Source organism: Miniopterus schreibersii, assembly GCF_964146895.1.
Source record: "Miniopterus schreibersii genome assembly, chromosome: 1".
Classification (NCBI taxonomy): Eukaryota; Metazoa; Chordata; class Mammalia; order Chiroptera; family Miniopteridae; genus Miniopterus; species Miniopterus schreibersii.
In genome coordinates this window covers 123,610,617-123,637,080 of record NC_138101.1, presented here as the reverse complement: position 1 = coordinate 123,637,080, position 26,464 = coordinate 123,610,617, and the positions used below count along the sequence as shown (strand labels likewise).

The following is a 26,464-nucleotide window of genomic DNA, read 5'->3' as shown; positions in this document are numbered from 1 at the left end:
ACACCCGGATTGCGGGCTCCATCCCTAGTTGGGGGGTGCGGGAGGCAGCCGATGGGTGACTCTCTCATCATGGATGTTTCTACCTCTCTCTCCCCCTCCCTTCCTCTCTCTGAAATCAAAGATATATTAAAAAAAAAAGAAAAAAAAGATGTGGTGCTTTTGGGGTCCTGGGGCATAGCATATTAATCCTGGCTGTTTCAGCCTATAGGATCTGGCTCAGATGTCTGACCTCTCTAGATTGAGTGAAGTGTTGTCTTCTCTGTGTCCCAGCAGATCTCAAACATACTCTTTATCTCTTCAGTGTCTATCGCATCGATTGCTGTGAGGATTACTTGAGTAAATATATAAGGTGCTGGCACACCATAAGTGCTCAAAAGGATTAGCTATTTTCATTATTATTACTTTACAGCATCTTTCTCTCTCTGTTGTAAAATCGCTTTATTGAAATGTGCAGTGCACCTTATAATATCGAGCCCGTAATTGCTGGTATCAAAATATACATCTGCATCACCATAAAAACTGCCGTTGCTGCCTCTCATGTCTTAAAGTAGGTGTAAAAAATTATAAATATTTACACCCTTGTCCCACCCTGACACGGAAACCCCGGGGTCTCGGCCCCAAGTGGGGAGCCGGCGGCACGGGACCTGCGCAGCGGGAGCCACCCCCCGGCGGGAGCGCAGGGCCGCGCGAGGGAGAGGAGGCAACTTAGACCAGGGCCGCTGCCCCGCCTTCTGGTTTCTTGCAATTACCTCTTAAACGTCTGTGCTCGTCACCGAGGTCCCCACGCGGCCCGGGGGGCGCACCCCGGCCCTGGGAGGAGTGAGTGGCCCGCCCGCTGCCCCGGAGGGAGCGCGGCTCGGCGGCGGCGGGGGCGGGGGCGGGGCGGGGGCGGGGCGGGGCGGGGTGGGGGCGGGGCGGGGCGGGGTGGGGGCGGGTGGGGCGGGGGGTGGGGCGCCCTGCCCGCTGCACCGGCGCCTCTGCCCCGCCCGCTCGCCGCACCGCCCTCAGCGGGGTCCTCGCCGCCTAGCCGGGGCCGCCCCCTGCTGGCACGGCGCCTGCACCTCTTGGTTCATGGCTGCCCCGGGCCGCGGGGAAGCTCTGGGCGCTCTGCCCGCCTCGGGGAGCAGCTTCCTCTCCGTCACCCCGGCCCGGCCCCCCACACCCGCGCCCGGCGCTGGGCGGCACTGCCCCTCCCACCTGAAGTAGCGGGTGCGGGGCCCCCGCAGCCCCCGGCCCAGCGGCCTGGGCCCCCTGCGGACCGAGCGGCCCTCCCCTGAACCGGCTGCCGGGGGCAGGACGGCCTCCAGCCGACCGCCCGCCGGGGCGGGAAGGGGAACGTGCGCCCCCGAGGCCGGCCACCGGGTCCTGGGCCGAGTCCTGGCCCCACCCTCATCCTTGGGCACCTGGCTGGGTTGCCCTTCACAAGCCCCCTGCCAGGCCTCGGTTTCCCATCTGTAGCACAACTATGACGATGACGGTCATCGTCCCCCAGGCCCCAGGGCTGCAGACGGCCCACCCTCAGCACCGGGCCGCCGGGCGGACCGAGCCCAGGCGCTCACCCCCGCGGGGCCGCCGACATCCCCGTCCCCCCGGGCAGAGCTCAGCCTGCGGGCGGCCCCAGGATCCCCACCTCAGGCAGTGGCCAGGCTCATTCTTTAGTGATGGACTGTGGAGATTACATTAAATTTCATGTAATTGAAAAATATACGTTTGTCTTTTAGATTACGATCATTTGGAGGGCAAGTACTAGGTCCTCTTTGATCACTGTATCATGCTCACTGCGCCCAGTGCCCGAAACACGGAAGGTGCTTACTAAACGTTTGCGAATACATTTATTTTTAACATATATCAGAAATCCTTATTTCCAGTTGTTCCATGTAGAATCATACCCCCAATCTCTATTTTTGTTACCACAATTTATAAACAGTGTATATAAGAAAGTTATGCTTTCATTATTTTTATTGCTGTTGAATAATGAACACTTATTAGACTATAATATTAACGATTTTAATATTATAAAATTAAATATTAAAATATTCATTAAATATTTTAGAATCCAATATTTATCATTAACATTTATTTAATATCATTAATAGTAATATCATCAATCATTCAATTTATAAATCAATATTTATTCTATAAATTAATATTTTAATAAGTTGATGTTTGTTACTAATGAATCAATATCAAATATTAATATTAAATATTTTGAAAATAAAACTAGGAGGCTAATACTTCTCCCTTTTTCATAGAAATGATGTAATAATAATTTTTACCACATGCCTTAAATTTTGTACTCTAATTGTAAGTAACATGAAATAATATTGTGTGTATTTAGCCATTTGAATTAAAAACTATAACAGATGTTTCTGCTGTTGGTGTATAAGAAATTCATTAATATATTTAGCATTCCCAATATAATAAAATTCTACAAAGAAAACTGTGCTTATTCAAAGATGTTAGAAGTGAAAAGCGCATATTTCCTGCCAATATCACAATTACATCATTTCTATCTCAAAGAACCAAATATTATGTATATTAAATCTAGATGTACCAGTTTTTACAGATCCTTGCATTTTTAAAGGTAGATGCCCCAAATAACCTCAATGGGTAATCTTTAACTCATTCTGGAAAATCTGCTCAATTCTTTTCAAATGAAATTGCAATCTAAAACTAAGTATCCCCTTAGAAACAGAATAGAAGAGTGAAGAGTAAAAAAGAAAATGGTCCAAAATGTGACTCATTCCTCTGGTTTGAGGTTTTAAAGAAACATGCAAGGGAGAGTAGGATATAGATTTTCATTTTGTGGTAAGTAAAAAAATTACCTTAGTTGTAAAGTGTATACCACTTTGCATGAAATAGTGCAATTTCTTGAGAGAGTAATCTAAAAACATATTTGGAGCATTGTTAGCAAAGTTCATACCAAGTTTCTTCAAAACATAGCGCCTAATCTTTTCCCAAACTTTTCCTAGAACTGTAATGGTAGAATAAGAAAAATATTATATTGGAAAATGTTTTCCCTGCATCATAATAAAATCCCCAATAGTCACAGTTTATTATTCTAGCAAGACTTATATTACTGTAATTGAATGTTCAGTACTTTTTTCTTTCATATTTCATGTTCCAAAAACAATTACAATACTCTGAAATATAAATTGTGAATAAAGTATTTGGAATTTCTTGTAAAATATTTTAAAAGTTGTACCCTTAAGTAGTTGGGGCAGTATGAAATTAAAATACTTTGTTTTTATGACTTTTTTGTCATGATGTTTCCCTTTGTAAAGTGGGAATAGAGCTTTTTGCTACCATAAACAAAAGTGTTAGGATGAATATTTTAAAAATATGATTCTCATAATTTAGAAAAAATTTTTTATTGATTTTTAGAGTGAGAAGAAAAGAGAGGGAGAGAGAGAAATTGATGAGAGAGAAACATCAATTGGCTGATCCTCCTGCATGCCCCCTACCAGGGATTGAGCCCGCAACCTGGGCATATATATATATAGAGAGAGAGAGAGAGAGAGAGAGAGAGAGAAGGGAAAAAAAACACACTGATGTGAGAAACATCCATTGGCTGCCTCCTGCATGCTCCCTACTGGAGATTGAGCCAGAAACGTGAAAAGGGCCCCTCTCCCACCGGTGGTGGCTGATGTTCTGGAGAAATATCTTAGCTACTGGGGAGGTGGTGGTGGGGGGTGTCTCCCTGATAAGCATGGGACCTCAAGCCCAAGCTAGAATCCCCAGCCCAAAACACCAGAACCTGGAAGAGGCATCCTCATAACATTTGGCTGTGAAAATCAGTGGGGTTTCTGTCTGCCAGAGAGAGATGGGAGTCCACTAGAAACTCAGAAACCATGTAAAGGGCCAAAGCACAAAATCTCTTTCACAGCCACTCACTTTGGGCTCCAGTGGAGGGAGGGTGGAGCAGACTAGAGTCATGCATGGAGAGACTGGGGTTTGTGGCTCTGGGGAGAGAGTTGAGGGGACAGCCGCCAGGACCCCCTATGCTGAGTGCCCTGCTGCACTGCAGATGCCATCTTTATTGAGTGGAGTACACCCCTCCATGCAGCATCAGCTGGGCAGGAAGGAATTGCCCCAACTTCTATTCTCTCTGTTCACCCACCCTATGGAGCTTTCACTTGCTAAGGAGTCAGAGGCCTGAGCTGGGATGTAGAGGTCTGAGAAGACTAGGGGGTGTGGGTGAGTGAGCTGTGTGGCTTAGAGATGGGGGTTATTCCCCCCACTTTCCTCTGATCCTGACTGGCACCTCCCCTTCATAGTAGATCTGCTATCCCCACTCTCTTAAGCTCCTAGCAGCCCCACCTTTTTGCTTCTTGGTGGATCTACCCTGAGGAGTTATGGGCAGAATTTGTGATAGACTGGGTTGTGTGGCTTTAGGAGAGGGGAAATTTTTCTCTCACATGCCTGACCATTGCAGAGCTTTCTCTTCACACAGCCTAATCTTGTTCTGTTTAGGCCTGATAAACTCTGCTGGCATCACCCTGATGACTCTCTGAGACCCTGTCTCACTACAAAGGTATGCATGCACCCAGCTGGTGGAAGCTAGACTTGGTATACCCTGGGGCATTTGCTGAATGGCCTCAGACCTAGCACTGAAACCAGGATTGAACTCATATAAACGTGGAGAATACCTCTTACCCCTCCCTGGTGACTCACTGAAAGCCTATTGCATGCAACTTGAGTACTGCCAGAGGCTCTTTCAGTGACTGAACCTAACTTGCAGCCAGCAGGCAGAAGCAGGCAGAGGTGGACCTCAGGGTTCCTAGGTACTTTTGCTGACCTGCCCTCAGGTCCATTGCTGGTAAAAGTGAGCCTTGTTGTGCAGGCCCAGCAGAAGCAGCCACAAACTGTGGATTGCTTTGTAGCTCCAAATAGGTTGCCCAGGGCCTGTCACAGGCAACTTCTGATGCTGACCTACACCGGAGTCTCTCCGAACAGGCCCCAGAACCAGCACACCCAGTGGCCAGGTTGAGATAACATCAGAGCAGGATCCAATTTGCTTCACAAGCAGCATATCCAAAGAGAGATCGTGGCAGGCACTAGACCCTGCTGAGGCAAATTCCACTCTGAGTGGTCAGCACCTGCACAGCAGTTCATGCACTGCAGTTGGAGTTGATGTCCATAGTCAGCCAGCCTGAGGGTTGACTCTACACATGAATGAACCAATACTAATCAAGTCTGAATTACAACAAGGTCTACACAAGGGACATCCCTAGAACACCCAGCATAGGTGGTCAAGGAGACTGTGCCATGGAAACCCACAGGACAACTACTACATAAGGCCACTCTACCAAGCCTGGTAGTCATAGAAGATCTCCCTGACACATAGAAACAAACAAAAAGAGGTAGCCAAAATGGGGAGACAAACAAACATGTCGTAAATGAAAGACCAAGAGAAATCTCCAGAAAAAGAGCTAAATGACATGGAGGCAAGCAATTTAACAGATATAGAATTCAAAATGGTTATAAGAATGCTCAAGGAACTTAGGGGAGAAATGGATGAAATCAATGAGAACTTAGCCAAAGAGATAGTAAACATAAAAAAGAATATAGAAACCATATAAAAAAACCAGTCGTAATAAAATATCTGAAATATAGAATACACTGGAAGAAATAAACATCAGGTTGGATGAATCAGGGATTTAGAATACAAGGTAGGAGAAAACACAAAATCAGAGCAGCAAAAAGAAAAAAGAAATAAAAAGCCCAGCCAGTGTGGCTCAGTGGTTGAGCATCAACCTGTGATCCAGGAGATCACAGTTCGATTCCCTGTCAAGGCACATGCCTGGGTTGCAGGTCTGACCCCTAGTAGGGGATGTGCAGAAGAAAGCCAATCAATGACTCTCTCATCATTGATATTTCTATCTCTCTCCCCTTTCCTTCCTCTCTCTGAAATCAATAAAGACATATTAAAAAAAAAGAAAAAGAAAAGAAAGAGAGATAGTTTAAGGGACTTTTGGAACAACTTGAAACATAACATTCACATCATTGGAATTCTAGAAAGAGAAGAGAGAGAAGAAGGGATTGGGAAACTATTTGAAGAAATAATAACTGAAAACTTTCTTAACTTGGTAAAGGAAAAAGACACAGTAGTCCAGGAAACACAGAACCCCTAACAAGATGAACCCAAAGGGGCCCCCACACACCAAGACACATCATAATTAAAATGGCAAAGGTAAAAGACAAAGAAAGACTCATAAAAGCAGCAAGAGAAAGACAGTTAGTTACCTACAAGGCAGCTCCCATTAGACTTTCAGCTGATTTCTCAACAGAAATATTTCAGACCAGAAGGGATTAACACGAAATATTTAAAGTGATGAAAAGAAAGGCCCTATAACTAAGACTACTTTACCCACCTAGGCTATCATTTACATTTGAAGGAGAAATAAAGAGCTTCCCAGACTAGAAAAAGCTAAAGGGGTTTGTTATCACCAAATCAGTATTACAAGAAATGTTAAAGGGTCTTATTGAAGAAGGAGTAGGAGGAACAGGAGGAGGAGGAAAGAAAGAAAGAAAGAAAGAAGAAAGAAAGAAAGAAAGAAAGAAAGAAAGAAAGAAAGAAAGAAAGAAAGAGGAAGGAAGGAAGGAAGGAAGGAAGGAAAGAAAGAAAGAAGAAAAAAAAGGGGATATAGTTATAAAGAATAAAGTGGCAATAAATATGTTCCTATCAATAATCACTTTAAATGTAAATGGCTTAAATGCTCCAATCAAAAGGCATAAGGTAGTTGAATGGTTAAGAAAACAAGTTTCATATATATGCTGTTTACAAGAGACCCACCTCAGAATGAAAGATACACACAGACTAAAAGTAAAGGGATGAAAAAGATATTTTATGCAAATGGAAATAAAATAAAAAAAAGCTAGAGTAGCAATACTTATATCTGGCAAAATAAACTTTAAAACCAAGACTATAGTAAGAGACAAAGAATGATGTAGTCGTAATGATGAAGGGAGCAATCCAACAAGAGGATATAATCCTTGTAAACATTTATGCACCCAACACAGGAGCACCTAAATATATAAAGCAAACCTTGATGGACATAAAGGAAGTGATCGACAGTAATACAGTCATAGTAAAGGACACGAATACCCCATTGACATTAATGGATATATCTTTCAGATGGATAATCAACAAGGAAACAGTGACGTTAAATGACACAGTAGATCAGGTGGATTTAATTGATATCTTCAGAGCCTTTCACCTCAAAGCAGCAGCATATACATTCTTTTCAAGTGCACATGAAATGTTTTCTAGGATAGATCACAAGTTAGGACACAAAACAAGTCTCAGTACATTTAAGAAGTTTGAAACCATGTCAATCATTTTCTCTAACCATAATGGTATGAAACTAGAAATCAATTACAAGGAAAAAACCCCTGAAAACACACAAAGACATTAAAGGTAAATAACATGTTACTAAACAATAAATGGACTAATAATGAGATCAAGAAAGAAATAAAAAGATATCTTGAAACAAATGAAAATGAGAACACTACAACCCCAAATCTTTGGGACACAGCAAAAGCAGTTTTGAGAGGGAAATTCATAACATTACCAGCCTACCTCAAGAAACAATAAAAATCTCAAATAAACAATCAATCTAACTTTAAAGGAACTAGAAAAAGAACAACTAACAAAGCCCAAAGTGAGCAGAAGGAAGGAAATAGTAAAGATCAGAGCAGAAATTTAAAAAAGAGAGTCTAAAAAAAAATACAAAATATCAATGAAACCAAGAGCTGGTTCTTTGAAAAGATGAACAAGATTGACAAACCTTTAACCAGACTCATCAAGAAAAGAAGAAAGAGGACCCAAATAAATAAAATCAGAAATGAAAGTAGAGAAGTAACAACTGACTCCACAAAAATAAAAGAAATTGTAAGAAAACATTACAATTACATGCCAACAAATTGGACAATCTGGGTGAAATGGATAAATTTCTAGAAACATACAATCTTCCAAAACTGAATCAGGAAGAATCAGAGTATCTGAATAGACAGATTACAACTAGTGATATTGAAACAATAATAAAAAAACTCCCAAAAAGCAAAAGTCCTGGACTGGATAGCTTCACAGGAGAATTTTACCAAACGTTCAAAGAAGAGCTAACACCTATCCTTCTCAAACTATTCCAAAAAATTCAAGAAGAGAGAAAACTCCCAAGCGTATTTTACGAGGCCAGCACTATCCTACTTCCAAAACCAGATAACGACACTACAAAGAAAGAAAATGACATGCCAATATCCTGATGAACATAAATGCTAAAATCCGCAACAAAATATTAGCAAGCCAGATCCAGCAACACATTAAAAAGACCATACACCATGATCAGGTGGGGTTTATTCCAGGAATGCAAGGTTGGTACAATATCCACAAATCAATAAATGTGATATACCACATACAATGAATGATAAAAATCACATTATCACATCAATAGATGCAGAGAAAGCATTAGATAATATCCAGCACCGATCTGTGATAAAAACTTTCAGCAAAGTGAGAACAGAGGCACCATTCCTCAACATAATAAAGGGTACATATGACAAACTCACAGCCAACGTCATACTCAATGGGGAAAAACTAAAAGCATTTCCCTTAAGATCAGTAACAATACAGAGATGTCCACTTTCATCACTCTTATTCAATATAGTACTGTTAGTCCTAACCACAGTAATCAGACAAAAAGAAGAGATAAACGGCATCCAAATTGGAAAGGAAAAAGTAAAACTGTCATTAGTTGCAGATAGCATGATACTGTATATACAGAACCCTAAAAGATTCCACTAAGAACTACTAGAATTGATAAATGAATTTAGTAAAGTAGCAGGATACAAAATAAATATCCAGAAATTAGTTGCATTTCAACACACCAATAATAAACTATCAGAAAGGAAAACTAACAAAACAATCCCATTTACAATCAAATAAAAAAATATCTTGGAATAAATTGAACCAAGAGTATAAAGGATAAAAGACCTGTACTTGGAAAATTACAAGATACGGAAGAAAGAAATTGAAGAAGGTAAAAACAAATGAAAGCATATACTGTGTTAATAGATGAGAAGAATTAACATCATTAAATGTCCATATGACCCAAAGCAATCTATAGGTTCAATGCAGTTCCTGTTAAAATACCAACAGCATATTTCGCAGAACTAGAACAAATATTCCCAAAATTTACATGGAACCACAAAAGACCCCAAATAGCCATAGCAATCTTGATAAAGAAGAACAAAGTTGGAAGACTCACGCTACCTGGTATCAAAGTATCCTACAATGCCATAGCTATCAAAACAGCATGGTACTGGCATAAAAACAGGCATATAGATCAATGGAACAGAATAGAGAGCCCAGAAGTAAACCCATGCCTTTATGGTCAATTAATATTTGACAAAAGAGACAAGAACATACAATGAAGTAAAGGTAGTTTATTCAATAAATGGTGCTGGGAAAATTTGACAGATATGTGCAAAAAAATGAAACCTTACACTATACACAAGAATAAACTCCAAATGGATTAAAGACTTAAATCTTAAATTTAAAACCATAAAAATCCTAGAAGAAAACATAGGCAGTAAAATCTCAGACATTTCTTATAGCAATGTTTTTTCTCATATATCCCCTTGGCCAGGGGAAACAAAAGAAAAAATAAACAAATGGGACTACATCAAACTAAAAAGTTTTTGCACAGCAAAGGAAACCATCCACAAAATGAAAAGACAACACAGTGAATGGGAGAACATTTTTGCTGATGCATCGGATAGGGGGTTAATATCCAAAATTTATAAAGAACTTATAAAACTCAACACTAAAAAACAAATAATCCAGTTAAGAAACGGGCCAAGGACCTGAATAGACACTTCTCCAAAGAGGACATACAGATGGCCAATAAACCTAGGAAAAGATGCTCAATGTCACTCACTAATCAGCAGAGAGATGCAAATTAAAACCACAATGAGGTATCACTTCACACCTGTCAGAATGGCTCCATCAACAAGTCAACAAGCAAGTGCTGGTGAGGGTGTGGAGAAAGGGAACCCTCCTGTACTATTGGTGGGAATGCAGACTGGTGCAGCCACTGTGGAAAACAGTGTGGAGTTTCCTCAAAAAATCAAAAATAGAACTGTCTGATGACCCGGCAATTCCACTTCAAAAATTTTTCTGAAGAAACACAAACCACTAATTTGGAAGTCTTAGGGGAGAGCCCCCTGAGTTGGAAGCTGGGGCTCTTCCTTCCTCGACTCTTGTCAATTTTCCTAGAAGGAATTCAGATGAATGACAGAAAGCAGTGCCGAAGCAAAGCAAACAAATTTATTAAAGAAGAAACACAAGAATTTATTAAGAATGCACTTGGCTTAAAGCACAAACCAACAACTCAGCTAGTTTGAGCGCCCCGCCTGGTGGGGATTCAGAGGTTTTTAGACCCTCCACCTACAGGTTTCAAAGCTCCCCTGTGGGATATCTTGGGTAGCAGACTAGGTTTCAAATTCCCATCCTACATTATTGTGGCTTATCTTGGAATGTTTGTACATACATCTGGTCATCTTGTTTGGCAAGTCCTAAGACAGCTGACTTCTTTGTTCAGGGGGTGAGATAAACTTCCCCTTCTTTCTCCCGACTTTCCTGCCCTAGTAGCTATCTATTCTGCCTGACAAAAGGATATATGCACCCCTATGCTCACTGCAGCCTTGTTTACAATCACCAAGATTTGCAAGCAGCCCACATGCCCATCAGTAGATGAGTGGATAAAAAAACCTTTGGTATATTTACACAATGGAATACCACTCTGATGTAAAAAAGAAGGAAATCCTACCTTTTGCCACAGCATGGATGGACCTGGAGAGTATTATGCTAAGTGGAATAAGCCAGTCAGAGAAAGACAAATACCATATGATTTCACTTACGTGTGGAATCTAATGAGCAAAATAAACTATGAAACAAAATAGAAACATACTCATAGCTATCAGAGGATTGTGGGGTAGGGGGTAGGGGGACTGAGTGAAAAGGTGAAAGGATTAAGCAAAAAACTCCTCATAGATGGACAACAGCTTGGTCATTATCGAGGGAAATGGGGCGGGGAGAGGCCAGAGAGGGTAAAGGGGATAAATGGTGATGCAGAGAGGCATGACTTGGGGTGGTGAACACACAATACAATACAGATGATGTATTATAGAATTGTACTCCTTAAACCTATATAATTTTATTAACCAATGTAATCCCAATAAATTTTTAAAAATTGTCATTCATGGCAAAACTACCATATTCCAATATGGGGAAAAAGTCAACATCCTCGCCATCACAATCCCTTGGAAGTCAGACAGACCTTGGCTTCTTCCTGGTCTCTGCTTTTTGCTGTGTGAAACAAGCGATTGTCTTAGAGTCTCTCAATCTCAGGCTTATCATTTATAAATGGGGAAAATAGCATCTATCTCCCAAGGTTGCTGTGGGGTTTAAATAAACCCTTATAGAACATACTGCCTGGTACAGGGTAAGCACTTAATATCTATTACTATTGTTATTGCAAGTGTAGTACTTTATACTTTACACTTTAGGAAGGACTTTTATCTACAGTCTCTCATTTGAGATAATTAGCTCCTTGATGACAGTACAACTTTTATCGCAGAAACATGTGCAAGTATTTAATAAGCGTGATTGCTACTGGATTTGTTCAGATGAAAAAGCAGCAGATAATACTTCCTTTGCTTTGATGTAAGATCATAATGTGTTAAAGATACTATTTTTTTCTCTCAAATTGTACCTGACTTCATACCATTTAAAGACAATTTTATTTATTCATGCTTGTCAGGCTTTCTCCCACGAAGCTAATTTTGATCCTTACTTTATATATGGGTAAGAAAAATGTGAAATAGCTTCCTTGAGGCAGGAGGGCAATCAGCTTTATAACCCACCCTCACTTAGTAATGGAGTGCTCAGAATGCGCTGTGTTCTGCTTTGACTCTTGATGAATCCTGGAACTTTCAAATCTTGTTTGTAAGCATTTGAAAACTCAGAAATAAAAAGCAGGCATTGGAACAGTAGTGGCATGAAGCCTTTGGTAAGTGGCCCTGCCTCCAGTCTTGGCTGCTTATGCCTTTAATTTCTTAGTGACCAACAAGTGTTAAATCCACTTTAAAAAGAACCCTGTAACCTCCAACCTTAAGGAGATGAAAAGTGGTTTGGGGAGCAGTTAAATGCCCCCTTATATGTTGAGTAATTTTTTTGTTTGTTTGTTTTACGAGATTTCCTGAAAGCTCTCACATTTCACTCAATGGTTGAGAATTTTTTTCTCTCTTGGTCTGGATGAAGTTAGGTTCTTGTCTGAAGGAAGCAGGGTAATATTGGTAATAATCTCAGAATGGCCTATGAGGACACTCTGCTGTAGAGGACATTTCTAGGGGCAGATGACAAGCGCTGCCATTTTCTCTCACACCGAAACGTGCTGGTGATAGTGGTGGCCAATGTGCATACTCAGCAAAGATGTGTGAGTTGCAATTGAGCTACTTGACAAATTTTAGTTTTTTCCTGGGATAAAACATTGTTCTAAGAGCCTTATTGGAAAAGGGGATATGTGTGGAGCCCTTACTCTTCCATTCTGATTTATGCCCATTGCTATTTATGAATGGCTTCCTTTTAATTAGGTGTTTAATTTAAAACAGAACTTGTGACTCTAATAACCCCCAAAGCACAAATTTGAAACATTAACCATTTGGGGGGGGGGGTTCAAAAAGTCTTTCAATATCCAGGCTATAACTGATTGTACAGCACATGAAAGAATTCTTTATTATTTTACAGGAAAATTAAGAAAACATTATGGAAAATAGCTTCCACTGCTAAATAAAATCTGATTTCTGTTTTCAGAATTACAATTTTTGTTCTAAAAAGTTCTACCTCAATGAATGTGTTTCTTTTTAATTTTTGAAGAAGGTAAGTTAGAAGGGGGCCTTTAATTTGGGTGTTTAACCAGAAAACTTACTTTGAAAAGGGAAAAGTAAAAATATTTCTTAATTTCTGGTTCTTTTGGAGATAGTTTCCAAATCTGAAGGCATGACTTAGGACAAAAGTAAATGGAAAGGGACATTGAATAACTAATGGTCATAGAAAAGAAAGCACACTCAATGAAATCATGTATAACACCAAGACTTAACATTCTTGAGGAAAACAATGCACAGCGAATAATGCTGTCAGGGCTTATTTAATAATTTTTTCCCTAACATGGAAACAAAGGTGTTGTATGTAGTCATTCTGAGATAATCTTAGAATGTTAGCAAAAAAGAACTGGTTTGTTTTATACTTTGTGGGGAAAAAATCTTTACGTTTAGAATAGCGTCGTGTGATTATTTTTAATGGGAAAATAAAACATGGCTTCTCCAGGAATCAATATCCTCGTTTCTCTATTCTTGGTGTTTTGCAGGCTGATTAATTTGCAGAGGTTGGGCTTGATTGCTGCTGAAGTAGAAAGCATTATAGATTCTCTGTTATTCTTCAATCCACTCGGCTGAGGTCTATGGTTCTATCTCTATGTATTTATCTACCTTTCTACATGGTGCTTAGTACCGCAACACTGGGCCTCTTCTAAACATATTGTGAGAATCTATTGTGCTGAACTCTCAAGTCTTTTTCTGTGAATAGGTAACTACTCTTCTTCCAGCCCCCCCCACGAGAGCTGTTCTGTTAGGTAAAGGTAAATAAGCCAGACAGAAACAGGCATTTAGAAAACAGCTTTGTGTGTATATGAAGGATGTATCTAGATAACTTTTGAAAGCAAAATGGGGAGACACTGAAGGTCATAAAATTGATATAATTCATATAGCAATTAAAAGATAACTGGGAGAAAATTTGCTCAACATCTAATGTGTGGTATTCTTAAGTGACTGGATAAAAGAGTACAGTATTTCCAGTTTTTAACACCCATGGTGTACTGTGTTGGTTATGATAGTTGTCTATCAATCAATCCTGTATAAATATATTTTTTTCAGTTTTTAACGAATGCTTAATTAAATGAATTATATCATCCATAATCACTAAACCACTTCTTTTCAAAAGTTTGAGCTAGAAATAAAGCATTAAAGAATGATGTTTTCTGTCCAGTCTAGCTAGAAATGTTTTTGATAGATTGTTTATTTAATAAAATATTTCTCTCTGTTTGAAATATTTCAGCATTAAATAGTAAAATTACTATAAGTCCTGTGACTTTTAAATGCAGATATATTTGAAGTTGCATAAATGTGTGTTTGAAAAAACTGGGTAAAGTTTGTATAACTCTAAAGGTTAAGTTGGTTTAAAATCAAACTGGGTCAAGTATTATCAGATAAAAACCTTTCAATATACTTGATCTAGTTTTTAGTCATATGATGATAACTTATTATACAGCTTATTAGCGAGAGTGTCAAAACCCTGTTTAAATCCAAACTATTTAAAAGGATGCCCTTTAGAAGGATAACTCATTTATAACCTAAATATATATTTTTACCCAGAGATTTATGCTTTAATAATTATAGAGGTCTATAAATAAGACACAATTAAAATGATTTAATTGGCATTTGTTGAAAATATTGTTGAATTCATTATATTTTCTGAAAAGTAAATATAGCATTAAATATTTTAATATAGTCTACATGAAAAAAAAACTGAATTCTTTCCCAGAAGCAAATCAAGAATCATATTGGCGAATAAACACCATTATTGCTACTGCAAACAGCTGCTTAAGAAATCTGCTCCCAATTAACCTCATAGACAAATGAAAAACCATCTTCTAAAAATGGACACATTTATCTCTGTAAATATGTAAATTCCTCAGCATTTCTACAATGTTGAAATAAACTGTTTTCAATCTATATTTATAGATCAGAGTTGGGGGCAATTTCTCTATCCTTTACAAACAGCCTTGACTGCCTACTCTGAGTTCAAAACTGCCTTAAATTGTGTCTTTTTTTTTTTTTTGTATACAAAAGGCATTCTAAAATTGTATTATGCATTTATTGTGCTGAAAGAATGACCCTTGCCATGCTTTGTTTACTGAATGTCAAATTTTCATTTGTATTACAGCTGTGTACCATAGCAGTTTCAGTTTTGTATGAAGGGCAAATAATGCACAAAACAGTCAAACCACAGAGCAGTAATTAGTCTGGAAAAGATCAAAGTGTGCTCTTCTAAATCCAGCCAATTTGCTCTGGGTGTGCAAAACCAATAGTCTTTCTTTTGCTAAGGTCTCTTATTAATTTTTGCTTTCGTTTGTTGCAGAGCAGCTGCTTTACTGTCAATCCAACATCCTGCTTTAAAAAAAATCCATTTTGATGCCACAAATGCAATTTCAATGGGTTTAGGAATAATAACCAGCTTTTTTTCCACCCCACTTCTAGGAGATAGAAACTTGAAATGAAAGTTTTCAGCATCTGTAAAGTGAAAGAAAGAAACATAAGGCATAGCACTGTTTGGATTTGTTCCTCTAGAAAAAGCTGAAGAAGAGTGAACTGTAAATATTTCTGCTTTTAGTGCTTTTAACCAGCATTACCCTTATCACTATATATCTATTGCTCTCTTCTTTTCTTAATATGAGTTCTTTTTATCCTTAGGGTTACATTGTAGCTTTTCATAGAAAAATGGAATGATCCAAATCATTAATTAAATCAGAAAAATAACTTAAACTGACTAATAGTTTATACATCTCAGGATGAAAACAGTAAGTAGATAGGATCAATTGCTATTTTCTTGATGAAATTACTATTACTTTTGAGTGAGTATGAAAGTGGCCGTTGAGGATGGCAGTAAAAGAATAAAACTTGTGAAGGAGAAAAAAGTAAAATAATATAACTTAAAAAATGAAATATGATCTTAAAGAATATATTTTAAGTGCAGTGTATGTATTTCTCTCTTCCTTTCTCCATTTTTGTCATTTTTCCTCTCAATATTCTCTTTTGCAAAAAGTAGAGAGAGAAATAAACTGGTTAGTTTATCAATTCCTATTAATACGGCAGCTTTTCTATAATTTTTAGCTTGAATTCTGCTCAAATATATATATTTATAAAATACATTCATATATTTATAAATATGCATATATAAAAATAAATATATAAAATACGTGAATATATATTTCTTAGTAATTTTTTTTTACCCAAGCAATGAATGTTAACAAGTATTAGCTGAGTAAATATATTTTTATGTGTCTAGTGTTGCAACAATTTTTCTGGCTTCACAAGAAACAACTTAAATTTGATTCTCAGTTATAGTCCACTACAAACATATGGCAAATATTTGTTTTAGTGTCAATATAACTAGCTTATTAGACACTAAAATACAGGCAAGCAAAACAAAAAATGTAATGATACACAGAATTAGCAGAATGAAAAGAAACACATACAAGTAATTAACAATAATTGATTCATAACAAATGTGTAACTGTCCATGAAATGACCAATTAGTTTTTTTCTGAAAACATTTTCAACTGAACAGGAATTTAGTGCTTTTGAAAAGTCACAAAAAAATCATACATAGAAGTTAAAGTATCTCTTTCTTTATATAACAGGTACAAATCAGGCACTAACTCCTGATTTTACTCTTAACTACCTGTGGCATACTAAGTGAACTTGAACCTCAGAGTTCTTCATCCTTTTATATTACTTGGTGTCTTACTAACCTCTGTTGTTACCTCTATAACCTTCATATGCATTCTACTCTTTCCCACTTCATTATTTGAAGGGCCAATCCTGGAGATGATAGTGTGATGGTAATAAATCTATACTAGAAATTAAATAAATACATTTAACCTACATTTACAGTTGTTATTAGATAAAGTCTTGAGGTTCACATAAAATTTCGTTAATTACCTTTATCCAGCATCATCTAGGACTTAACCTGAATTTCTCTCTAAGATGACTTGAAACATGGCATTTAGCAAACAAAACGGCCTCTGGGAATGTGCACACAATTTCATTTAGAAAATCCTGAAAATGTTTGGACTAAGATTTAAAAAACAATATTGGGGAGAATGAGAGATTCTAGAAGATACAATAGATCCTTTTTTTTCCCCAAAGAAGAAGAAAAAAAGGAGAAGGAAAGCTAGTTTGCAAAGGAGGAGGAGGAGGAAGAGGAGGAAGAAAAGGAAGAAGAAGAGAAGGAGGGGAGGAGGAGGAGGGGGAGAAGGAAGAGGAGGAGGAAGAGGAGGGGGAGAAAGAGGAGGAAAAGCAAGAAGAAGAGGAGGAGGGGAGGAGGAGGAGGGGGAGAAGGAAGAGGAGGAGGAAAAGGAGGAAGAAGAGGAGGAGGGGAGGAGGAGGAGGGGGAGAAGGAAGAGGAAGAGGAAAAGGAGGAAAAGGAGGAGGAGGGGAGGAGGAGGAGGAAGAGGAGGAGGAAAAGGACTAGGGGAGAAGGAGGATGAGGAGGAAGGGAGGAGGAGGCAGGGCTGCTGTTAGCTCCCTGGGAAGTCAGAGGAAAAGGGGCCTTGGAGACAGTCTCAGGGGTAAGCCCAGAATGGGCTGCTGCTGCCCACTGCTCCCCTGGTTCAAGTCTCCTGGGGACCCTTAGAGTTTAAGAGGAAGTAAACAGTTCATGCCCGAGAGGGGCATGGGCATGCTCTAGAGCAAGCCCACACTGGGCCTTTGTCTTGAGGGGTTTTTATCTTTCCTCTGAGAGAATCTTAGGGGAAGGTTTCAGCAGAACATTCATGAGTTTCTAGGTGTGTTTTTAATATGTGATACCATCAAAATGAGTGTATAGGGGAGTTTTGGATTGTTCTTTGGTCTGCTTTACTGCTTTACTTTTTATCTTGTGTCTGTCTGGCTTTAATTTGATTTACATTATTTGTTCCCCTGACTTCATCTGTCCTTGGGTTTAGCTGGCACAAATGGTATCAGTTAGGTCTCTGTTCTCTAAATCCCCAGGGTGATTTAAACTATGTATTCTCTGTTAGGGAGGGGATTTATAAACCATTTACTTTCAAGTGTCTTTGGTTGGGGAAGATAAGGTCTTGCAATTTATAAGCTGGCGGTAAGTTGTTCAAATTGTTTGGCCTTGTTTAATTTTCTTGCCTCAGTTTCCCTTTTCCACTTGCTCAGGAATTTTCTTAGCTTCTTACTATCCTGCCACACTTGATAGTGATCGCCATTCAAGGAGAGCTTGATAAACTGATTGATGTGTTGACTTGAGCAAGACAAAGTGAGGTAAACAGAAAGGAAAGTTCATTCTTGTGTATGGTATAAGTTGGTGGTCTAGTTTCATTTTTTGGCATGTACCTGTCCACTTTTTCTCCTGAATCTTCTGGTCTCCTGGTATTTTCTTTGCCTTGGCGAGAACAGGGCTAATAACTAAGTTGCTTACACTTCAAACCAGGGAGTCAAGTCATCTTTATTTCAGGTCTTTCCCTGATCCTCATTTACTGTTGGTTTTCCAAGTTCTATTCGCTTTAATCACTGTTCATATCTCTCTCCATTGCTATTGTGTTGATTTAGGCCCAAGGATCTCTACTTCACTGTCAATAGTCTCCTAACTTATCTCCCTCCAAACTTGTGTGGCTGTCCGCATTATTTCTAGAGTTTGCATTTGAAAACACAAGTCCGATCTTGTTATTTCCCAGCTCTAAACCCTTCAAGAGATTTTCTTTGTCTTCCCATTGTCTATATGCCCTATCCATAAGAATATTTGGAGCATGCATATCCAATATAAATAATATAAATATAAATACAAATATAAGTATAAATATATAAATATATACTATAAATATATACTATAAATAAATGTTTATTAATTTTGTACATGATAAAACATACACAAAACAGAAATTTAAAAAGGATAAAACAATAAAAATTCATTCATTCAAAATATGATTTATTAATAGAGCAAGTACAAATAGCAAACCTATATTTGCAATGTGTTTAAAATATGCTTTATTATTTAAAAAAAATATTAGCTTAACTTTTTTAAATATAGTGATTCAAGTTGTTTATTTTGATACTTGGTTTTGATTGCTGCAGTGGCTAAACACAGGATACCTCAAAAACAAATAGAACAAATGCTTCATTGGCTATGATTAAAACAATTTTTTTCAGTCTCATTCATCAATTATTCAACAAGTTATAGAACAAGTTAGAAAATTTTATTTTTGTGCTTTTAAGTGTGCAGATATGAGAGCAACACTCTCACATATGCTCTGTCCATACATGCTTCTTTTAAAAAGCAGTTGCTTCCTCACTCATTGCTGAACTTTCACCTTTATTTTGAAAAGACAGACTAAGTTTGTTTGTTGTTTATTAAACACAATTTTTAAGAGCACTTTTAGGTTTACAACAAAATTGAAAGGAAGGTATACAGATTTCCCATATAATCCCTCCCCCGAAACATGCCTCCTCTATTATCAACATTACTCATCAGAATAGCAAGCTTTTTACCAAAGATGAATCTACATTGACACATAATAAAAGCCAAAGCCCACCATTTACCTTAGGGTTCACTCTTGATGTTGTACATTCTGTGGGTTTAGACTAATGTATAAAAATATATACCCATCATTATATCATACAGAGTATTTTCAGTGCCCCCCCAAATTCCATTTTTTTCCTGTATATTCATTTCTTCCCCAGCCTCCTTCCCTAGCAACCACTGTTCTTTTTATTGTCTCCACAGTTTTGCTTTTTCCAGAATGTCATATAGTTGGAACCATACAGTATGTAGCCTTTTTGGATTGACTTATTTCACTTAGTAATATGCATTTACTCCATGTCTTGAAATATTATTCATTTCTTTTAAGCACTGAATAAAATTCCATTGTCTGGATGTGCCACAGTTTATTTATTCATTCACCTCCTGAAGGACATCCTGGTTTCCTCCATATTTTGACAATTATGAATAAAGCTGATATAAATATCCCTGTGTAGATTTTTTGTGTGAACATAAGTTTCAATTCCTTTGATTAAATACCAAGGATTGTGATTGCTGGATCTGATGGTAAGAATATGTTTAGTTTTGTAAGAAACCATGAAACTGTCTTCCAAAGCAGCTCTACCATTTTGCATTCCCATCAGCAATAAATAAGAGTTCCCTTTACTTCACATTTTCACCAGCATGTGGTGGTGTCAGTGTTGCAGATTTTGGCCATTCTAATAGGTATGTACTGATATCTCATTTTTTAAAAAATATATATTTTTATTGATTTCAGAGAGAGGAAGTGAGAGGGAGAGAGAGATAGAAATATCTATGATGAGAGAGTCATTGATTGGCTGCTTCCTGCATGCCCCTTGCTGGGGATCAAGCCTACAACCAGGGCATGTGCCCTGACTGGGAACTGAGCCAAGATCTCCTGGATCATAGGTGGATGCACAACTGATGCTCAACTACTGAGCAATGCTGGCAGGGCTCTCATTGTTGTTTTAATTTACATTTCCCTGGTGGCATATTATGACACACACCTTTTCTTTTCTTTTTTATTTAATATTTTTACATTTTCAATTACAGTTTACTTACAATGTTCTATTAGTTTTAGGTTTACAAACCAGTGATTAGGCATTTATATAATGAAGTGATCACCCCAGTAAATCTAGTACCCGTCTGGCACCATACATAGTTATTACAATATTATTGGCTATATTTCCTATGCTGTACTTTACACCATGTGACTATTTTGTAGCTACCAATTTGTGCTCCTTAGTCCCTTCACCTTTTGTACCCAGCCCTCCAAACCTTCTACCCTCTGGCAACCACCAAAATGTTCTCTGTATCTGAGTCTGTTTCTGTTTTGTTTGTTCATTTATTTTGTTTTTTAGATTCTGCATATAAATGAAATCATATGGTATTTGTCTTTGTTTGAATTATTTCACTCAGCACAATACCTTCTAGGTCCATCCATGTTATCGAAAATGGCAAGATTTCATTTTTTTCTATCACAGCATAATGTTCCATTGTATATATGCACCACTTCTTTATTCATTCATCTATTGATGTGCACTTAGGTTGCTTTCATATCTTGGCTATTGTAAATAATGCTGCAATGAACATATGGATGCATATGTTTTTTAGAATTCATGTTTTGGGTTTGTTTGGATAAATACTCAGAAGTGGAATTTCTGAGTCCTTCTTTGTCTGTTGTTATAACCTTTGTTTTAAAGCCTATTTTGTCTAGTATAAACATTGCTATTCCATCTCTTCTTTGTTTGTTTCCATTTTCATGAAATACCTTTTCCATCCCTTTACTTTTATTCTGTATGTGTTTTTTGATCTGAACTGAGTCTCTTGTAGGCAGCATATGTATGGGTCTTGTTTTCTTAATCTATTCAACCACCCTTATCTTTTGATTGTAGCATTTAATCCATTTGAATTTGAAACAATTGTTGATAGATATGTATTTATCACCATTTTATTGTTCATATTTTTAATCTTTTTTTCTTCTTCTTCTTAAAGAAACCCTTTAACTTTTAAAAATAATACTGGCCTGGCAGGGAGTGGCTCAGCAGTTAAGCGTCGACCTAAGATCCAGGTGATCAGGGTTCGATTCCCGGTCAGGGCACATGCCTGGGTTGCTGGCTGCAGCTGATCAATGACTCTCTCATCATTGATGTTTCTATCTCTCTCTCTCCCTCTCCTTTCCCCTCTCTGAAATCAATAAAGATATATTTAAAAATAATAATAAAAAAAATAAAAATAATACTGGTTTGGTGGTGATAAACTCATTTAGCTTTTTCTTGTCTGGGAAGCTCTTTATGTTTTTTATTCTAAATGATAGCGTTGCTAAATAGAGTAATCTTGGTTGTGAGTTTTTGCTTTCCATTGCTTTGAAAGTTTCATGCCTATCTTTTCTGGCCTGCAAAATTTCTGTTGAGAAATCAGCTGACAACTTTATGGACTTCCCTTGTAGGTAACTAATTGCTTTTCTCTTGCTGCTTTTAAGATCCTCTCTTTGTTTTTAATATTTGACATTTTAATTATGATGTGTTTTGGTGGGGGACTCTTTGGGCTCCTCTTGTTTGAGACCTTCCTGGACTTGTGTGTCTATTTCTTTCACCAAGTTAGGAAATTTTTCTGTCATTATTTTTTTCAAATAGGTTTTCAATTCCTTGCTCTCTTCCTTCCACCAGCACCCCCATAATGTGAATGCTGGTATGCTTCATGTTGTTCCAGAGGCCTCTTAAACTGTCCTCATTTTTTTTAGGATTCTTTTTCTTCTTCTTTTCTAATTGGGTGTTTCTTGATACCTTATCTTCCATATTGCTGGATGTGAAAGATTCCATCCTCTCCTTCATCTAATCTGTTGATTCCTTCTAGTGTATCTTAATTTCAGTTATTGTATTTTTCATTTTCACTGGTTCTTTTTTATGTTTTCTATCTCCATTTTTATGTTTCCTATCTCTTTGTTGAAGTTCTCCCTGAATTCACCTATTCTTCCCCTAAGTTTGTTGAGTATCCTTATAACAAGGGCTTTGAACTCTGCATCTGGTAGAGTGCTTGTCTCCATTTTGTTTAGTACTTTTTCTGGAGTTTTGTTCTCCAACATGTCTCTTTGTCTCCATTTTGGCTGCTTCCTTGTGTTTGTTTCTATGTGTTAGGTAGAGCTGCTACATCTCTTGACCTTGGTAGAGTGACCTTATGTAGTCGATGTCTTTTGGGGCCCAGTGGCACAACCTCCTTGGTCACCTAAGTGGGGCGCTTCAAGTGCTCCACGTGGAGCATCTTTTCAAATGTTTATTTGCATTGTGTATGTCTTTGGTGAGTTGTGTGTTCAGATATTTTGTTCATTTCTCAATCAAGTTGTTTTCTTCTTGTTGGGTTTTAAAAATTCTTCCTATATTTTGAATAACAGGCCTTTACCAGATGGTATCTTTTGCAAGTATTTCCTCCAGTCTGTGGCTTGTCTTCAAATTCTCTTGATATTATTTTTTGCAGAGCAGAAGATTTAAACTTTAATAAAGTTCATCTTATCAATTATTTTATTTTCATGGAGCATATATTTGGTGTTATATCTAAAAACATATCACCAGGAGGTATTACTAGGGGTTTTACAGCTTTGCATTTTACATTTAAGTCTATAATCTATTTTGAGTTAATTTTTGTGAAAGGTCTGTGTCTAGATTAATTTTTTGTGTGTGTAGATGTCCAATTCTAGCACTATTTGTTGAAAAGACTATCTTTACTTTATTGTGTTGTCTCTGTTCCTTTGTCAAAAATCAGTTGACTGCATTTATGGGGGGGTCTCTTTATGGGTCCTCTATTCTGTTCATTGACCTATTTGTTTATTCTTTTGCCAATACCAAGCTGTCTTGATTACTGTAGCTTTATAGTAAGTCTTGAAGTCAGAAATCATCAGTTCTCCAACTTCGTTCTTCTATTTCAATATTGTGTTGGTATTCTCTGTCTTTTGACTTTCCATGAAAACTTTAGATCAGTTTGTTAGTATCCATAAAATAATTTGCTGGGATTTGGTATTTATTTATTTATTTATTTAAACCTGCTAAGTAGTATGCTAAGGACAGTCTATTCTCATCAAAAAAAATAGTAAGCAAATTTTGAGCATTTGTCTTTGTCAGAGAAAAATATTTTTCTTTTCACTTTTAAATATGAAAGTTCTTTTTAAGTTCTTTGCTGTGAGATAATAAATCTCTAGTAGTACCTCAGATTTTCATGATTTTTTTTCACCTCATTAAAAGTTGATTAAAAATATTATAAATATATGGAATACATTTTAAAGTTTTTGTTTTTATAAAATTTAATGCCATCTACAAAATGTACATCTGGGTTCAACATTTTTGCACCCAAAGTTGCTTATAATGATGTAGGTAATGATTTTACTTTGCCACTTTATCCTAGGACCTCTTCTTTTTTCTCCTCTTCTAGTCAAGTTTATATTTATATGCAGTATTTGCTTAACATAGTGGTTTTAAAAGATATCAATATGGCCCTGGATGGGTGGCTCAGTTGGCTGAAGCATCATCCCTTACACTAAAAAGCTGCAGGTTCAATTCCCGGTCAGGACACATACCTAGGTTGCAGGTTTAATCCTCAGTTGAGGTGCGTATTGGAGGCAACCCATCAATGTTTCTCTCTTACACTGATGTTTCTCTCCCTCCCCCCCTCTCAAAATCATTAAAACATATCCTTGAATGAGGATTAAAAAAAAAGATATTAATGAGAATGTACATTCTCCATGACATTTTACTTTATTGGCTCACAAAAAAAGTTGTTTTTCAATTTCTAAACACAAACAAAGGCCTGTGGATAATTTTGGGGCCATTTAATTCAGAGTCCCCAATTTTTATGTTGTGGAATGAGAAGATTAACATACTACCTTTAACCTTTGGCCAGGTAGGAAGGAGGGAAACTCTATATAGGAAATTTTGTGACCTTTTACAGCATTTTTCTCTTAGCACTTGGGATCCTCGACATGCATTCTTCTTTTCTTTAAAGAATTAAAAAAAAAAAATAGTTTATTGATTTTTTTGGAGAGACAGGAAGAGAGAAGAAACATCAATGTGAGATGGTAACTCTGATCAGCTGCCTCCTGTATGCCTCCCACTAGGGATTGAGCTTGAAACTTGGGCATGTGCCCTGACTGGGAATAAAACCAGCAACTTCTTGGTGCACCAGATGATGCCCAACCAACTGAGCCACACTGGCCAGGGCTGTGCTCCTTTTTTCTTCCCCTGCTACCCAGCTCCTGGATCAGTGATGCATTGGGCTGTGGAGATCTGAAAAGCCCTGATGGCCTCCAGGTGCTCAGCAACCACCTAGAGGACAAAAGCTACATCAAGGGATATATACCATTACAAGCAAATGTGGCGATATTTGAAGCTGTCTCCAGCCCACCACCTGCCAAGTTGTATCATGCCCTCCTTTAGTATAATCACATCAAGTTTTACAAAAAGGTAAAGGCCAGGCTGTCAGGAGTAAAGAAAACTTCGGGCAAGTATGGCCCTGCTAATGTGGAAGATACCACAGAAGGTGGAACTACAGAGAGTAAAGGGGCTGATGAATTGATCTCTTTGGATGTGATAATGGGGAGGAAAGCAAGATAGAGAAGAGGCAAAAGGAAGAGAGCCTTGCACAGTGTAAGTCAAAGAAAGCCAAAAACCTGCACTTGTTGCCAAATTTCCCATGTTGCTAGTTGTAAAACTTTGGGATGATGAGAAGGGTATGGCAAAATTAGATGAGTGCAACAGTGTAAGAAGCATTCAAGCAGATGGCTTGGTCTGGGGCTCTTCAGTACTAGTCAGTGGGGTATAGAATTAAAAAACTTCAAATACAGTGTGTAAAGATGATAAATTTGAAACAGGTATGGTGAAGGAGTTGACCACTTCTTTTGAGGCCTACATACAGTCCACGGACATGGCTGCTTTCAACAAGATATAAAATCTATCAGGGATCATTGCCCTTAAATAAAAGCTTTGAAACACACACACAAAAGTTGATTTTCATGTGTTTTATTATTGACACAAAGTTTAACAAATATCAAGAACAGAAACATGTTAGAAACATCTAACAACGTCATCCAGCTGTTTGGCAAAATAAGGCATGGCAGAAGTGAGAAATGGAAGGAAGGACTGATCCAGTAAAGGGGGTGCTCCCATCCAGTTTCCCGCTGTGGGCAACTGAGACTCACTCCCACTGGGGAGCTCTGGAACCAGTGCAGAATTTTTGTGTTGTTCCACTCCAGGCACAGTAAATATTCTCCATCTCTCTCTGTCATCTGTTAGACATCAATCACACAGTACTTCTGGTCTTCCTATTTGAAGATAGATCTAGAACCCTCAGGTATAGGGATACAGGTGTTGCAGTAAGATGTAGTGCTCAGGCGTGGGGATAACGTATGCAGGAGGTATGTGGATCAAGTCACTGCATTATCTGCTAAAGTCACCATACTGGCTCTCAGAATGCTTTTAACCTTGTTTTCTAAAACAGAAAGAACAAGTTTTGTTTGTTTGTTTTCAGAGAGAGTGAAAAGGAGAGAGAGAGAGAAAGAAACATCGATGTGAGAGAGACACGTCGGTTGATTGCTTCCCACACCCGCTCCAACCTGGAGAACCTGAAACTGCCCTACGTGCCCTTGGCCAGAATAGAACCTGGGACTCTTCAGTCTGCGGGCCAGCGTTCCAATGGCTGAGCCAAACTGGTTAGGGCATTTAACCAAAGTTATTACTATTAAGTAAAAACCCTGCAAAATAGGCTTATTAATCTTTATTAAATTTAGTAAAAGTTTGTAATGTCTTCATAGTCTAGATGTAAACCCATATCTTAAATAGTCATATATGCTATTATATCAATGATATATATTTGAACAGATTTGAATGTATTGTTACTGTTTTTACCTGACTAAAAAATATGCAAGGAGCAGGAAGATCAGCTCTGCCTTTGTCTTAGCTCTGCCTTTGTCTTAGTGTTATGTATAGTTTATAGTTTCTTTGAAGAGATCTTTTTTCAGTCACTTGTTTATTTTAGGAGGTTTTATTTACTTAAAAGTAGATAACATCCATATGTCTA

The 26,464-nt window shown here is 38.0% G+C and overlaps 1 pseudogene across 1 annotated transcript; it reads left to right on the top strand.

Moving 5' to 3' along the window:
* Nucleotides 1-1,471: 1,471 nt before the first annotated feature.
* Nucleotides 1,472-25,336, top strand: LOC308547744 (elongation factor 1-beta pseudogene; annotated as a pseudogene). The gene is made up of 2 exons: nucleotides 1,472-1,551; nucleotides 24,642-25,336. The product of its transcript is annotated as an elongation factor 1-beta pseudogene (transcript).
* The last annotated feature ends 1,128 nt before the right edge of the window (nucleotides 25,337-26,464 follow it).